This window comes from Equus caballus, chromosome 1 (assembly GCF_041296265.1).
Source record: "Equus caballus isolate H_3958 breed thoroughbred chromosome 1, TB-T2T, whole genome shotgun sequence".
Classification (NCBI taxonomy): domain Eukaryota; kingdom Metazoa; phylum Chordata; class Mammalia; order Perissodactyla; family Equidae; genus Equus; species Equus caballus.
The window spans coordinates 155847597-155864315 of NC_091684.1; the positions used below are offsets into that span (position 1 = coordinate 155847597).

Below are 16719 nucleotides of genomic sequence, written 5' to 3' on the forward strand. Positions count from 1 at the left end.
TCCCATCCAGACTGAGGTTCCTGAAATAACATTCTCAACACCAAAATCTATATGCTCATGCAAAGTTTAATACAACCCATGAAATATATTAATTTTTATTTGTGTCTTTCATTTTTAATTGCAGCAATTCAGAGAAGATAAAAGAAACACTTGTAAACTGTTTCTTTTTATCTTTCAACAAAATCAGAAGATGACTATCCAGGTGTCTTTAAGATGTAGGGGCTCAACAGGGCGCTGTCAGCCAGAACTCGACTGGGACTTCCTTTGTAGTCAGAGGAAGCAGGTAGGCACAAGAAAATAATTTTAGGAATTGGAAGCCCTCCCATGCTATGCATGAAATATCTATGGTAATGCTTTGGTTTATTTCTTGGATTAAGAATTAGACATTTTGAGAATTTTTATTTGTCTAAATTGTGTATATTTGATTTCTGAATAGGTAATACATAAACATGGTGGAAAATCCAAACATTATATAGAAGTGTTTAGCAAACAGTCTTCAATCTACCTCATCTCAGCCAACTAGTCCTTCCTACTATATGCAAATGCTATTTCCTCTCCCTTAAACATTTTTCCAGAAGTATTTTATGCTTATACAATCAAATGCATACATACATAGTTGTGTAATTCCCTTATGATTTCTTCAAATACTACTATACTTTTATTTGTTTACTTATTTATGTATTTAAATGTAAATGCTTGCTTTATTTGGGACTTAATCTGGATAAAATTATTTCCATGTAGATTTTCAACATAGTTTATTAAATAACCGAACGTTCCCCTTTCAATTTAGAAACCTGCTTTATCATATACTAAATTCCTGTCCGTATTTGGATCTGTTTCTACATTTTTCCATTCCATCCCTTTTATGTATCTCTATTTTACATGAACAAAACTGACATTGTTTTAATGGGTTAATATTTATATTATGTTTTAACATCTGCTCGAGCTAATTATTTCTCAATATTCTTCCCTCTTCTTATGTTCTCAGACTATTCCTGTTCGTATGAACTTGATATCATCTTGCATATGCTTTTGGTAATTTAGTTGCCATCATGTTAAATTTAAAGATTATCTTATGTAAAACTGTTATTTTTATCATGTTGACCCTTTCCGTTAAAAAAAAAAATCTGATGTGAGTTTCCACTAGTCTTACTTACAGGAAAATTTTTAAGTTTTACCCGTATGGGTCTTACATATTTCTTAATACATTTATTCCTAATATATTTCAACATATTTTCCTATTGAAAATGGACACATGTTTTATTATATCTTTTGACTTTTTTTTTTTGAGGGAAATTAGCCCTGAGTTAACATCTGCTGCCAGTCCTCTTTTTGCTGAGGAAGACGGGCCCTGAGCTAACATCTGTTCCCATCTTCCTCCATTTTATGTGGGATGCCTGCCACAGCATGACTTAAGTGGTGCATAGGTCTGCACTCGGCATCCGAACCAGCGAACCCCGGGCCCAAAGCAGACCGTGCAAACTTAACCTCTGTACCATGGGGCCGGCACCGCATATATTTTATTATGTCTTTTAAACAGTTGCTGTTTTAATACAGGATCGTTATAGATTTCTGTGCAACAAGTTAATATCTACTCGCCTTGTGGAATTCTATTTTTTATTGATTTTCAGTAATAGTTTTCTTTTTTTTATGTAAAATTTTAGTGTCTAAAAGTAGAGATAATTCTGTACTGTTCTTCTTTCCCTGCTTTTAACTGCAATGGTAGTACCCTAAGGACAATGCTAGCTAATAGTAGTGACAATGGACATCTTACTTTGCTTCTAATTTTTCGAAAAAATTTTCAGTGTTTCCCATTACGCATGGTGCTGGCTTTGAATTTAGTTGAATAATCATGTTATTCATATCATCCTATTTTATTAAGATTTTTGAAATAATGAATGGATGATTAATATTGCCAATTTCTGTTAATGATCTATGGGAGTTGCCTATTTTTTCTCTTTAAATTATTAATATGTTTAATTGTTTAAGTAGATTTTTTTTTTTACCATTTTTGTATTTCTAGAAGAAAATCCCATTTGGTATTGTTGTATTAGTCTTTTTAATGTGCTGCTGGTTTCTGTTTGTTAATATTTTACTTAAAATTTATCATCATTGCCATGGTGAGATTTGTCTACATTATTTTTTCTTGCAATATTTATTCCTATTGCTGTTGTTTTTAAATTTTTATCCTTGCTTCACATTAAGAATTTAGAAGCTTTCTTTTTATGTGCTTTGGAAAAAATTTAAATAGCATTAACTTGTCTGGTCTTGAGAGCTGCTGTCTTAGCCTAGTGTTTTTTGAGAAGTAGCTCTTTAACACCTTTTTCTTTTCTGTGGCTGCCTTTTCTGATTTTCTATATCTTTAGACTAAGTTTTGATAAATATAAATTTCTCTCCAGGTCCAGATAGGTTTTCTTATAAATTCTATCAAATATTTAAGGATGAAAAATGTCAGTAATGCACCAACTCAGAAAACAGGAATGGTAGGGACCCTTCCCAACTCATTTTACATAAAGATATAACATTAATTGTGCCATTTAGATCATCTGTATCCATAGGTTTTTAAAAATATTCATTTGATCTGTCATAGACTGAGACATTAGGGAATTAGAATATTTTACTAATTTATTTCTCTTTGGTTATCATATATTTTTAACTCCTATAATCTTTGCTTTATCATTGTTGATGCTGTTTATTTGGTTACTATGTCTGTTACTTCTTTGTAAATTTCACTCTTAAATTGTTGAAAGTGTTCTTCTATGATTTACTTAACGTCTTTTAAATGAATTTATCTCTATTTGATATAAAGTTCACACCCACTGTTCTTTTTTGGTTTTTTGTTTGCATTTTACTAACATTTCTTACAAATCTTTCTATTTGCTTTTTCCAACTTACTTTGCTTTCAATTGTGTCTTATAAATAACGAAAACAGACTTTTTTTTTTATTTGTAAGGTACTGTGAATGGCTTTTCCTTTTACTAAGTGAATAAAAGCCATTTGCATTTACTGATACGGCATATATGTTTGAGTTATCTCAAATTATTTTATGATCTGTTTTCTGTTTTGATAACTTGTAAAAATCTTTGATCTGACTGTGTTTTGTTTTTGAATATGCATTTCCCTTGATATATTTATTTTTGACACAGTGGTTATTTTTATAACCATAATATCATATAATCTCCTGCATGATCTATTTCTTTGGCAATATTTATTAATTCTTTATCACACCACATATCTTGTTTGCCTCTCCAGATCCACTTTCCATATTTTACTCCTTATTTTTGGTCCAAAAGTCTGAACCTTATGGACCATATCAATAAATTTCTATGACCTCTGGTTTCTAGTTGGCCTCAGACAATGATGAGCCCTGGCAATAAATAGGATGGAGGAAGAAGAGAAAGGCTGTGTCCCTTGACCTACCATCACTGTCTCTCTTATGGTGACCAATTCCACGTAACTCTCTGTACCGCTTCCCTCATTCTTTTTGGGCTAGGGGCATAACCCTGGTTCTTGCTCTGTTCCTTCTTATTTCACTAAAACCACACTTTGGAAATTATTCCTTGAAAATAAACTTACTTCAAATTCTCCTATTTTCAGCACACCATCCTGACTTTCCTGTTGGGCCCCTGACTGATACGCCTATTATAAGCAATGATAAAATTAGCATAATTCCTTTTCTATTCTCTCTTTCCCTCTCCCCTGATGCCAGATTTTAACTAAGTATGATTTTTCTGAATGCCTATCAATGTGCTGACAACTGTACTTGAAATTCTATTACTTGAACAGTAACTTCGAACTTACAAATTCTGATTTCCTGGTATTAAAAATGAAGAACTCTGCCCATTTATGCTACCACTCACATTTCACCCCCCACTGCCCCACACCCTGCCAAATGTTTGTTTATGTTTTCCACACAAGGTGTATGTTTATATACTGTTTTAATAAACTAAATCATCATATTTTGTTATCTTGCAGTCTTTTAAATAAATTTAATGCTTACTGCCAAATAGTTTACTCTAGTTTTATAATTATCTTTTGGTTGGCTGGAGTTCCACCTCCAGTACATTTCTTAAATTACTGTTTAGAAGGGTTGCCAGATAAAATAAAAGATGACTAGTTACATTTTGAACTTAAGATAAACAACAATTTTTTTTTTTTTTTTTTAGTATAAGTATGTCCCAAGTATTGCATGAGGCATTTTTATTTGCTAAATCTGGCAAACTCATGTCTGGCATGTAACTACTGAGTAACACTCTAAGTTAGTGTTAGCTATTTATAATTTGAGTCTGTGACAATTATGGTCTATGTTTTGATGGCAATTATTTAGTTTTAGATTTTCCTGGAACGCAGGGTGTACTTTCAACATGTTATTTAAATTTTCTTTTATTTCCAGTATTATTTTCTTCAATTATATACTTGTTGAGTAGTAGATTAAAGATGGCTGTAAACTCTTTGCCATCCTGTGCCAAAATTGAGTGGTGGGAATATTATCCTTCTTGTTGCATCTGGGCTGGCTCTGTGTCTGTCTTTGACCAACAGAATGTGATGGAAGAGATGCTGTACTACTTCTGGGGCCAGGCCTCAAGAAATCTGCAGCTTCTACTTTCACCCCTCATGGAACTCTCTCGTGGAAGCCAGGCGCTATGGATAAGTCAGCCTCGCCTGGGATGAAGCCCACGTTAGCCACGTAGAAAGATACGGCACGTGTAAGAGCCAAATGCTCTTGGAACTTCTAACCCAACTGAGATACCAGTCGATTGCAGTTGACAGGACAGGGAGCAAACGAAGTGTGCAGCACAGCCCTTCCTCATCCACAGAATCGAAGCAAGTAAAATGGCTCTTGTTTTAAGCCACTACATTTTAGGGCAGTTTGTAATGCAGTAATAAAATTATTATTTCAGATTTTTAAAATTTGGCTATTCAGTTTTCTAAATGTGTGATATCCTTTTTCTCTATTCTATAGCCAGAATTTTCTCTTTAATTCTTCTAAGCATTTCTGTATTTAACATTATTGTTTTATTTTGTTTGCTGTATCTTTTTTCGTTTCTGTATTTTATGATCATGACTGTGTATTGTCTTTTTCTTCTTGCAGTCCTTTCAAGTTTACCTTAATTTCTCTAATGGCTTTATTGTATATTTATCTTACACCTCTACCCTGAACAACGCCTACTCCTTGTTAAGTTATTATGTCTGTTGGAAATCACTTTCTGCAACTGTTGCATTTTGTGCTTTTGTGCTTTGTTTCAGAGAATCAATAGCTTGGTTGATTGTTTTTTAACCCCCAATGAAATTTCGCCACAATTTTCATCTTCTAGGTTTTCTTCCTTTTCTTATAGTGCAGCCGTGAAGATTTTCTGCTGTTTCCTTTTTGATGAATCATTTAAGTCATAGGTGAGTATTTTTCCCCTCTCAGATATTTCCTACATATTTGTTCAAAGGAAGGTTGGTTTGCAGGAATTTCCTTTACTGCCAAGGGTTTTGTGTGTGAAATCATGTGATCTTTACTTCTTGCCATCTAATGGCGTTGGGAAGTTCTGGGATGTTTCTCGATGCAATGGCTTCCTTCTCCCTTGAAGCCACTGAGGCAGACTGCTTCAGAAAAACAGGACTCGTCAGTCTGACTTTTATTTAGCTCTATTTACTATGCTTCTCAGGGTCTAAACTTGAGCAGGAACATTTCAGATTCCAGCATATGTACACTATTTCTGCTCTTATGAAGAGAGACCTTAGGGGTTATGCTTCAGGATGTTTCTTTCATCTGTGAGAAGTGTTGGTTGCTGGTTTGTCTGTTACCAGAAGCCTCAGTGTTTGCTGTCCTGGTCCTCCCCAAACCCATCTGCTTGTTTCCACTGCGCGTGGCAGCGTTTCCTCCATTTGCCTAAGAGGTTTCGATCTGTCTCCTTGTTACATAGCTAAAGGAGAATGTAGTTTTTAAAAATTCTTCTTGTTGCTTCTCGGTAATTCCTAAAAAGAGAAGTAGAAATTGTCAAATTACTATCATTTCTTCAAATGCTACTCTCTATAGAAACTTTTAAGTTTGTCATGTTTTGTATTTGTTTTTATTTAGTGGCATATCAAAGGTATAGAAGAGGACATAAAGTGTAAAGTAGATAAATATTTAAAAATACAATAAAATTAACACTATTTATCGAACATCAGCAAGAGAAAGGTAAGAAAGTGACTAGTACATAAGTTCCATGTAGCTCCTCCATGAACAAATCCCTCTTCATCCTTCTGTTGCTTCTCTTCATAAGTTTACCATTTACATCACGTTCTAACATGACATTTTTGAAAATGCGTTTTTTTCACTTTGTATAAATGAATATATAAAACATACTCCTTTGTGACTTGTATATTTTGTGCCTCATTATCCTTTTGAGAATCACCCATGATGACATGTGCATCTGTAGATCATTCTTTTTTATTGCTGCAATGTATTTCTTTGTATGAATGCACAACAGTGTACCTATTCTGCTCTTAATAGGCAATGGATTGCTTCCAGTTTTAGCTAGTATGAATAGTGCAGATATGAACATGCTTCCTATAGCACATAAACATATTTGCCAAAGAATGCACATAGGTATGAAATTGTTAAATGAAGATTAGGCTTATCTTCATATTTATAGGGTAATACCAAATAATATTCTAAAGAGATTGTAACAATTTATATTACTATAAATAGTGTATGAGAGTTTCTATTGTCCTACAACTTAGCCATCCTGTATTCTTATCCAAATTTATTTATTTATTGCCAATATGTTGGGTATCATTGTGATTTTAATTCACATTTACCTGACTTCTAATGAGGTTGAGCATTGTTTTCATATATATATATATATATTACCATTAACATTTCTTAATCTTTAAAGTACACTTTTACCATTTTATCTTTTTGTTCTTTTTTTTTACATCTGTGTAAAATTGCTGTGTATATTCTGCTTACTAATTTGTTGTAAATTATATGATTTCTAAAATCGTTCTCCCTGTTTGTGGTTTACCTCTCTATACTCACTGTGATTTATTTTGGTGAAAAGACATTTTTAACTTTAAGATGGTCAAATTGAGCACTATTTCTCATTTCATAATCCTTTTAAAGAAATTTGCTCCTACCCTGCCACCTTAAAGATATCTTATAATGATTTCCAAAGGCTTTATAGTTTTCTCTTCCATCATTCTTTCAATCACCTGGAATTTATCTTGTTTATATGGTTTGAGGTAGGGATTTAATTAATTGATTTTTTCTGCAAGGATAACCAGGTTTCCTAGCAACAAGTATTGAAGAACTCTTATTTCCAAAGTAATCATCAATGATTTTTCAGTTTTATATCAAATTTCCATACATATGTGAGTCTATTTCTGAGATCTCTATTATCTCTTCTTTGATCATTTATCTATCATGGATCAATATCACACTATCTTAAAAACTACTGCTAGAACATGCCCCATGCCTTTTCCTCTGAATGTGTATCTTGCTCATAATTGGCTCCTATCAATATAAATTATAAAATTATGTTTAGGTTTACATTTTCAAAGAGTTATTGGGATTGCAATCTACTTTATTGGTCAACTTAGGAAAATCGATAATTTAAGATGAGCATTTTGATCGCTAAACATAGCATATAACTACATTTATTTACCACACCTTTAATATTTTTCAGAAAAGTTTTATAATTCACTCTAATGTATTTGCTGATTTCTTTTCTTCATATTCATTTTTTGACCTTTAACATTTTTACAAAATGAACACACCTGCATATAATGTACCAGATCAAGAAAGAGTATATGCGGTTGTTAAATTTAAGTACATTTAGGAAATCTTTAAAGAACGATGTCTCACCATTTCATCTAGTTTGAAGTAGTGGTACATTAGCTTATAATTAGAAGCTCTTTTATGAAACCTATTCATTTGGGAAATGTTCTAAACATGATGCTGAAGGATTTCCATTAAAACAGCTCCATGAAACATTGATTGTTGTTGGCTCTACTGGCCTGAGGACCTTGAACTCTCCTAATATCTGTTGCCATGTTACTTGGTCAGGCCGTTTAGTATCTCGGTGCCTCACTTCCTGTGTCTACAAAAGAGTGATAAGATTTTCTCTAGCAGGCAAATAGAGTTGCTACTAAAATTCAAGACTATAATAATGTACATAAAAACTCCTTAAATAACATAATTACACTATAAATGAGGTTGATAATTTGTTGTGCTTGAATTTTGGTATTATAAATAAACTATTAATGAGTGAGTAAAATAATGGGAAATATACAGCAAGCAGTTTTTTAAAGATATGATTATTTACAGTCAAATGAGTATATCTTGAGGATACAGTTGGATGCGTATTAACAAATGTACACATTCCCTTAACTAACACCCCAATCGAGATAGAGAACATTTCTATCGTGCTAGAAAATGCCCTAAGACCCAGAGAATCCACTCCAAGTTATATATTCAAGAAAAATTAAATCATCTATCCCCAAAAATAGCTACACAAGAATTCTATGCAAGCATTACTCATAATAGCCAAGAACTATAAACAACCAAATGTCCAATAACGTGAGAATGTACAGACAAATCATGACATATTCATACAATAAAACACCATTCAGTAATAAAAAGGAACTAAACATCAATACATGGAACAGCATGAGTGAATCCCTTAAACGTTGAAAGAAGCCAATCCCAGAGAAACGATTCCATATGATCAAGTCTTGAGGTTCTAAATATCAAATAATGAAGATGCCCAACTCTCTACAGCAAAGAGATTAATACATAGAAATAAATGGTCTGACTCATAGGAAGAAAGGGAGGAGGTATCTGAGCACATGTAATTTTGTTTATTTTCCCCTCTAAACATAAGAATCTTCTCTATTTCAATATGCTGCTTTTTATGACTTTGGGTATATTTTTCTGTTGAAAATTATTAAAACGTTTGAGGTTATAAGGGCTAAGAAAAATTGTGTTAAATATTAAATGCTCCTTGAAAGAAAAACACAAATAATCTCCAAACCAAATGAATAATTCAACTCAGATCCTTCAACTTTTTGAAGTGTAAACAATATGTAATAATAAAATGTATTATTGAGTGGCTGCTACATGAATTTTGAATAAAAATAATTTTATAAGGGTTTTCACTATACAATATTCACCATAAATATCCCAAAAAGAGTCTCTTGGGGATGTTTTTCATATATATTTCATTGTGACATGGTACAGATTTTGTCAGAATTTATGTGACACAGTGTCTGGGCTTTCTTGGTAATTTTTATGGATTGTGATGTGACTATATATATGGACAAAATTAACACTACTTACCGCTCACTTGATAGATTAATGACTCCTCTGTAATTTCTATGCTCCATTTTATACTGAAAATTCATGAAGAGTCTCTGACAAAGATGCTGATGCCAATAGGCACTATTAAAAATGTTATGAGAGAAGTAAAAAATGTGCTGCCTTCGCATAAAAACAAGTTGCAAGTTGCATTTGTGCAACTTTGTGGATAGTTTAAGAAGTTGATGATGTGGTACCCTTGACACACAAACATGTTGCTCCTTAGTCATAATTTGGTTAATTGACTGAGCTCTGTCTTATTCAGTGGAGATTGCAGAATATTCATATTGGAAGGTATGCAAAGGATCATCTAAGAATCTTCTTGGAGAATCTTACCTACATTGTGCTGCTGCTCCTCAAGTCATAACCTGCTTCTCTCTCTGTTTCTCAGGCTTTTTAATATTAATTTTTATTATATTTTTATTTTTTCTTGCTAGACTTAGCAGAAGTGAAAGTAAATGCTGATGGTGGTGGCTGACATCACCACTCTTATTTTTCACTGTGGAGACTTCAAAAATAGGAGATATCTTCCACTGATATAAAAGGATTGTTTATAGCACTTGAATACCCTCAGAAGTATTTTATAGAAAGGATAAGCATCTCTAATTATCTGTAACTAGGCAGAATTGGTTTCTGAGGAACTATTTATACAGAGACACATCCTAAAGAATTCTGATATGGAATCTGTCCTTATAATCCTTCGATTCTTTTAGGTGTGTTTATCTATCTCCCCTCCAGAGCTGTGCTTTCTCTCAGGGTGAGCGTAAATCTGATTGTAAAGCTACACATTTAGATAAACCAAAGTAGCATGTTTCTTCCTAGTTTGTCTTCAGTAGCCTTCCTGTAAAGGCCCAGTACTTTGAGGTCATTAGCATGTGAAGAAAATATCTTCAGGACCCTTTTCCATTATTTTCAAATCTCTTCCACTGATATTTTAGTGATCACTTAGAGGTTCATTACCTCATAGATTTTTTTTTCTTATCTTGCTATTGATATTTGTGTGTCAATTTTCTCTCATTCAAAAAGCTTTGTGATGTTATCCCGTGGTGCATTACCATCAAATTGAATGCCTAGAGCAGCATTCATTTTTCAGAGATATTCATTTGTGAATTAAACATGTGTTAACACAATGTTTTGTGGATTGTATTTACTCATCTGTATTTTTATAGGTTTTGCATGACTGTCATAAAAGTTTTTTGCATAAAGTTTGAATTTGTATATCATATTTATTTTATTCTCTGTAATCAAGTCCTTCTAACATTTTGCATTATCACTCACAGTACACTAAGGCAATGATAATATTAGTACACTGGGAGTAAACACATAAGGCTGCTTCCAGTAAACTGTCTAGGGGCTTCAGCCACCTGGAGGCTGGGGTGTCAAGAATCAATATCTTGAGCCAGGCACTATTCTTCATGCTGGAAACATAGCAGTGAACTACACAGGCAAGGTTCCTGTCTTTGTTGTGTTTACATTGTGAAGGTGGGTAACACACTATGAAAAATTTCTAATGTCTATAAGTGTAAACAGGGAAAAGTGATAAAGAGAGATGGGACAAGGAGATAAGAAGTGCCATTTTGGGTAGGGTCATCTGAAGAGATTCTCTGTGAAGATGGCTTTTGAAAAGATCAAGAACTAAACTAAGTGAGGGAATGGGGATTTTGGGGAAAATGTGAGAGAAGGGCATTTCAATCAGAGGGAACAGTAAGTACAAAAGTTTAAGAGTGTTAACAGAGAAGTTTGAGAAATGGAGAGAAGACCATGGTGGCGGAAGTGGAACGGGATGAGGTGAGTGGGAAGAGTTGGGGTTAGAGAGGGAGGCAATGACAAATTATGTGGCACCTTCTTAACCACGGTGAGAAGTTAGGATTTTATTCTCAGTGAGGTGGAAAATAATTACTGGTTTTTGACCAGAGGAGTTACATGATTTGACTTATATTTTAAAAGAGTCATTTTGGCTTCTATGGGAAGAATAGAAGACATGGAGACAAAAGACAGATCCGGGAGCCAGTTACAAAGTTATAGCAACAGTTCCAACAGGAGATCTTGGTGACTTGGTCTAGAGAGTCTAGTGTTTTTGTGGTAGAGGTGGCAAGATATGATCAGATTCTAGATATAGTTTGAAGGCTGAACCATTGAGATTTCATGGTGGATAGGTTATTATCTCTTTTATCTATGAGGAAAAATATTTATAAAAGTTAAATAACCAGAAGCAAAGGATGGAAAAGTATAACACTAAGAATGTTGGTAATGTTTGAGTAGATCTTTATTTGGGTAGAGGACTTATGAGTTGTCCTTTTAAAATCATGCTTTAAAATTTAGGTAAATATTAAGTGTATCTCTTTTTATATGCCTCAGAACTTACATAAATATTATGTGTATCTTTTTATGTGTATAACATAGCACATAGAACTTAATATTTTAAAAGGTGAGCATCTTCCTTATGATTTCCAAGCTAGTATGTAGCCCTAGCTAGATGGAGAAAAGTAGAAAGTGAATATGGAGAGTAAATGGAAATTATCTAGCACATCTCACCCCGTTCCCTTCAGTATCCACTCATCCTTGATTGATACTGGTAAAAGTTTACATATCCAACACAGGGGGCGCACAAAGTCACATCATTACCATAGCATCATGGAGTGATACCAATTTAGTCATACTTCCATCTAAAACTGAAAATCTTAGCTGCCCTGTTCGTATAATGGAAAAAAATGAAGGAACATAAAACAATAAATTAACATAAATCATAGCTGCTGCCATATTAGCTATGGCTACCATTTCTAAAGCTGGTAGTGAGGTACTCCGCCTAAGCAGTCATTCTCATACTTTCCCAACAGTCATTCCATATTGCCCCTACCATCTGCCAGCATATCAACTGCAGGGTGTTTCTTACCTGTCGGGTGACACAGCACTTCATTCCTGCAGGATTTGAGTCATTGGTGGTCTTGTCTTTATTGAGTTGCTGCAGTTTCCCATTTATCACGACTATTGGAGAAAAGAAGACTATGAATTCCATGGGATTCAAACAGTATTGCATGTGTCCATTAAACAGCACCAATGCAATTGGCCCTGGTAATCATGATCAATCATCCTGATCAGTAAAATGATACCCTTCTCTGAATGCTAGTTTACCATTATATAGAAGCTAAAATGGCCAGTAATAGTAGCAGCATCCAAATCACTTGAACCATGATGATATATGGTAACGAAACATTCTTCTGTTGGGCTTTAGGATCTCTAAATGCATTGAGCTCAAGGTCACATCAGATTCTTCAACTGCGTTAGTGGAGTAACTGGAAGAAAAATCAGTCCTACCTTCTTCTTTTGGTGCCTGGGCTCATATGGAGAAAGCTGAACCATCTCTTGGCTTCTGTTTTAAGAGATACACTGTATCCTGTAAAACAGTACCCTGACTCCATAGGGTTATCTATATGCTGGTGCCATAGGTGAACCTTCAGTAGTACATTTCCTTGTTCTGTCAAACCAAAGGCTGTGAATAATAGGATATGCTTTAAGGATAATGAATTCTGTGGACCTTATCCCATTGCTTCTTCTTTTTCCTTAAAATCCATCCTTCAACTAATATATTATTAGCCAGAGAAGTCAAAGCATACCCAGTTTTCACTCAACCCTTGTATATTGAACTTCTAAAATTAAATGTGCTGTGCTATTTGCCCCAAGATGTGTTTTTGCCACTTTAATTCCACTTTAATTAATAGTGCACATGGCCTGCATGACTAGTAATGGCATGTAACAACAGCAAATTTACCCTAAGTCTGTTGCTTTACAGCTTAAGTAATTTGGCCTAAGTATATTAGCACAAAAGCCACTAAAGCGTGGGACTTTAGGTCAATTGTTTTAAAATCCTTAGTTATTAAGTAACTAAGGGAGTTTTTTTTTGTTTTTTAAGAAAGGTCAAGGAGGAAAGTTGGATCATACTTCTAATTCAACACAGGAATTGAATCTGAATGCTCTAGACCACGTCGATGTTGCTTGTGCTCGGTTTCAAAGCATTTTAGTAGTTGTGTTCCTCCATCTTCCTTTGCTTTTCTCTCTTAGAGTTTGAAGAGATTTAATGTTAGTAATGTAGGTTTTGGTTGCAAAGACAATAGTGACAGCCCTTACTTTCAACTGTGGGCTGATCTGAATGATATTCCTTACACTTTCCTATAAATGTCCCTTTGTTGATGAAGAGCATTAAAAAATGAGAGTATTTTCCTTGAGTGATTTGCAGGATCTTACTGTAGGCATCAAACATATGAAGGAATGCCAGTGAAAAGTTTAGGAAATAGCCCATACCAAGCTTGGATGCTGTGTGAATTGAAGTAGTCTTTTCACAAATACTTAATATCACAACATGCTAGGTGAAGAACCATAAGTGTTATTTGGATCTTTGCATTGTATAGGTGTCACAAGGACAAAAACAATAATGTATTTATAAATCCTCCCTTTAAGGATTGCAGATAAAATACAGCACACTAGTTAAATTCTAATTCCAGATAAACAACAAATATTTTTTTACTGTAAGTATGTCTAAAATATTTCTTTTCTTTTCTTTTTTTTCTTTTTGAGGAAAACTAGCCCTGAGCTAACAATGGCCAATCTCCCTCTTTTCCTGAGGAAGACTGTCCCTGAGCTAACATCCATGCCCATCTTCCTCTACTTTATACGTGGGACGCCTACCACAGCATGGCTTTTGCCAAGCGATGCCATGTCCGCACAGGGGATCCAAACCGGCAAACCCTGGGCCACCAAGAAGCAGAATATGTGAACTTAACTGCTGCGCCACTGGGCCAGCTCCTAAAATATTTCCTTGAGACATTCTTTTTTTGTTTTGTTTTGGTGAGGAAGATTAGCCCTGAGCTACCATCTGTGCCAGGTTTCCTCTATTTTGTATGTGGGATGCTTCCACAGCATGGCTAGATAAGCGGTGTGTAGATCTGCACCTGGGATCTGAACCAGCAAACCCCAGGCTGTCGAAGCGGAGCATTGAACTTAACTACTATGCCACCAGGCTGGCCTCTTTGAGACATTATTCTACTAAAAAAACCCACGTGTTTTTATTTTCATCTGAAATTCATATTTGATTGAGTCTCCTGCATTTTTGTTTGTAAAATCTGGCAACTCTATGTGCCTTCCCCTAAGACCTCCCAGGAAAATTCTTTTCCTGATATACTGAACTTTTGGGATTTTATTGTTCTGGCTGGGGTATTGGTTAAGAAGAGACTAATTGATTGATCAAAGAGGATACATTCGTTTAGAGTAGAAAGAATGTGAAGATGCTTTCTGAAGGACAAAATAGATCTGAGACGTGAGGGTGGGAGCAAGAATGAGAGGAGTGGGGTAGAGATAGAGTGTAATGGTGGGTTGAAGCTTTGGCAGTCGGAAGAGAGATTGGGGAGTTGGTGCCAAATTATGAGAGGGGTTCAGAATAGAACCGGGCAAAGACGATTTTTAGAAAGTTTTGCTCTTTGTTATAAAACTTAATTTTTCTTTGGTGTCTCCTCAGTAGCCTTCAGGAAATACATTACTAGGGGTCTTTTGTTTGTTCATTTGTTTGTTTTTGGTGTGCGTGTGTGTGTGTGTGTGTGTGAGTCTCTGTGTGTGAATAAGCTGTTGGTTTTAGTTTCTTTAAGTTTTGACGTCTAGCTGGAATTAGCCAACTGATGGCCCAGTTTAATTTAGGTTACATCAGAGTACAGTGCACATTGATCATTCCCAGAGCACGTGGGCAATCCTGTCAGAGGCCAAAAATACTTCCATGTAGCTTTCAATAAAATTGGTAAACAGCAATTTAATGTTGACTGAAGAGTTTTGAGTGGTCTGCCAAGTAGGGAAAAATCTCTTTCTGAACAGGAGCTATAAAACAGACTAGTGTCAATTTGTAAATTTAGGAAGTCGTTTCCGTGAAAGATTCTTGTTGGGGGTGTGTTATGTCTAGTTCTTACAGACCTACTTGTCAGTTCAATAGTTCTGCTTGAGGGATTCCCATTAAGCCCTTGAGTTACAGGCCCATGTCTGACTGCCCCTAATTATAACTGCAAAATGAGCTGTAGCTAACAATGTCATTTAGTTCCCCATTAGCATTTATATCATTGGTGTAGAGTTTTGAGTTCCTGCCTTTGTGAGGACACTTGAAATTTCAAAGCAGATTGTAAACTAAGAAATGACCAATACTAGCACTACTTTTCAGGCTGGTAGTATAAATCAGTATGTCTTTGTGGATTAAACAAAAATAGGATTTGCTGTGGAGCCAGGCCAGTGGTGTAGTGGTTAAGTTTGCATGTTCCACTTGGGCGACCTGGAGTTCATAGGCTGGGATTCCAGGGGCAGACCTATGTACCATTCATCAAGCCAAGCTGTGGTGGCATCCCTCAGACAAAACAGAGGAAGACTGGCACAGATGTTAGCTCAGGGCCAATACTTCTCACCAAAAAAAAAAAAAAAGGTAGAATTTGTGAAGACTAAGAATATATTGATTTAATGTAAAAGGCCCAGTTTTAAAAGAGAGAGGAAAAAGTAATGAGAATAATATCACAAGCATTCATACACCCACACATCCACAATCTTTAAAAAAGGTTAACACTGCTGCTTTAGATAGTTTTTTGGTAAAAGATATAAAGTGGATAAATGTATGATATTGAAGTAACCTTAGCTACCATCTCCCCGTGGGACCTCTACCATCAAGATTTTGGTATATATCCTTCCAACTTATGTTTTGCTTGTATATATAACTGGTAAGTTGGACAGCATGAATATGCGGAATTTAATCATGAAGCAACTTCGTGTGTCTCTCTTGTTCCTTTAAACTGATGTTCTGGATGTTTACTCTTCCCAAGTAATAAGCAAAAATTCCAGTAGTCTATGACATTTCTGGCTGCCCTTGGCTAATGAAGAATCATATGGTTACTTAGAGGTACTTAATATTGCCTCAATTTGGTATTTAAAGTTTTGGGTCCCATGGGATCATTAGAGTCTCATGTAATAGTCAAAAATCTAAATTTGATTTAATGTCAAAACTTCTCCCCATCTCTGGCTTGGGCCAAATGCATGAACAAAGTCTGAGGTTGGGATGAGGTGTACATGGTCTTCTGCTTCTCTCTCCCTGCCTTAATTTCCACAGGGCTTTACTTGGCTTCCTAACCCTGTTTCAGGGCTCCCAGAATTGAAGAAGGTTGGGTAGCAAGGAGGTGTAAGGGGATGAAGAAAGTTCTGACTTAACTGATAAAGGTCTATGTCAGTCAAGGTGCTGGCAGGAAACAGGTAACACTTCCAAAAGGGGTGACTGCCAAGAGTTTAATGAAGAGAGTGTTTTCAAAGGAAAGTTGAAACACCCAATGGCTAGTTAGCGTAGAAAGACACCACCGTACCTAAGGTCACCCATCAACAGC

General features: G+C 35.1%; 1 long non-coding RNA gene across 1 annotated transcript in view; it reads right to left on the reverse strand.

The window, feature by feature from the left end:
- Positions 1-4365: 4365 nt before the first annotated feature.
- Positions 4366-16719, reverse strand: part of LOC111767914 (uncharacterized) — a 70188-nt gene continuing 57834 nt past the window's right edge. Inside the window, exons 4-5 of the long non-coding RNA XR_002799858.2 lie at positions 12222-12313; positions 4366-5964 (exon numbers count right to left, since the gene is read on the reverse strand). This is a non-coding gene — a long non-coding RNA (uncharacterized lncRNA). The remainder of the gene's footprint in view (positions 5965-12221; positions 12314-16719) is intronic.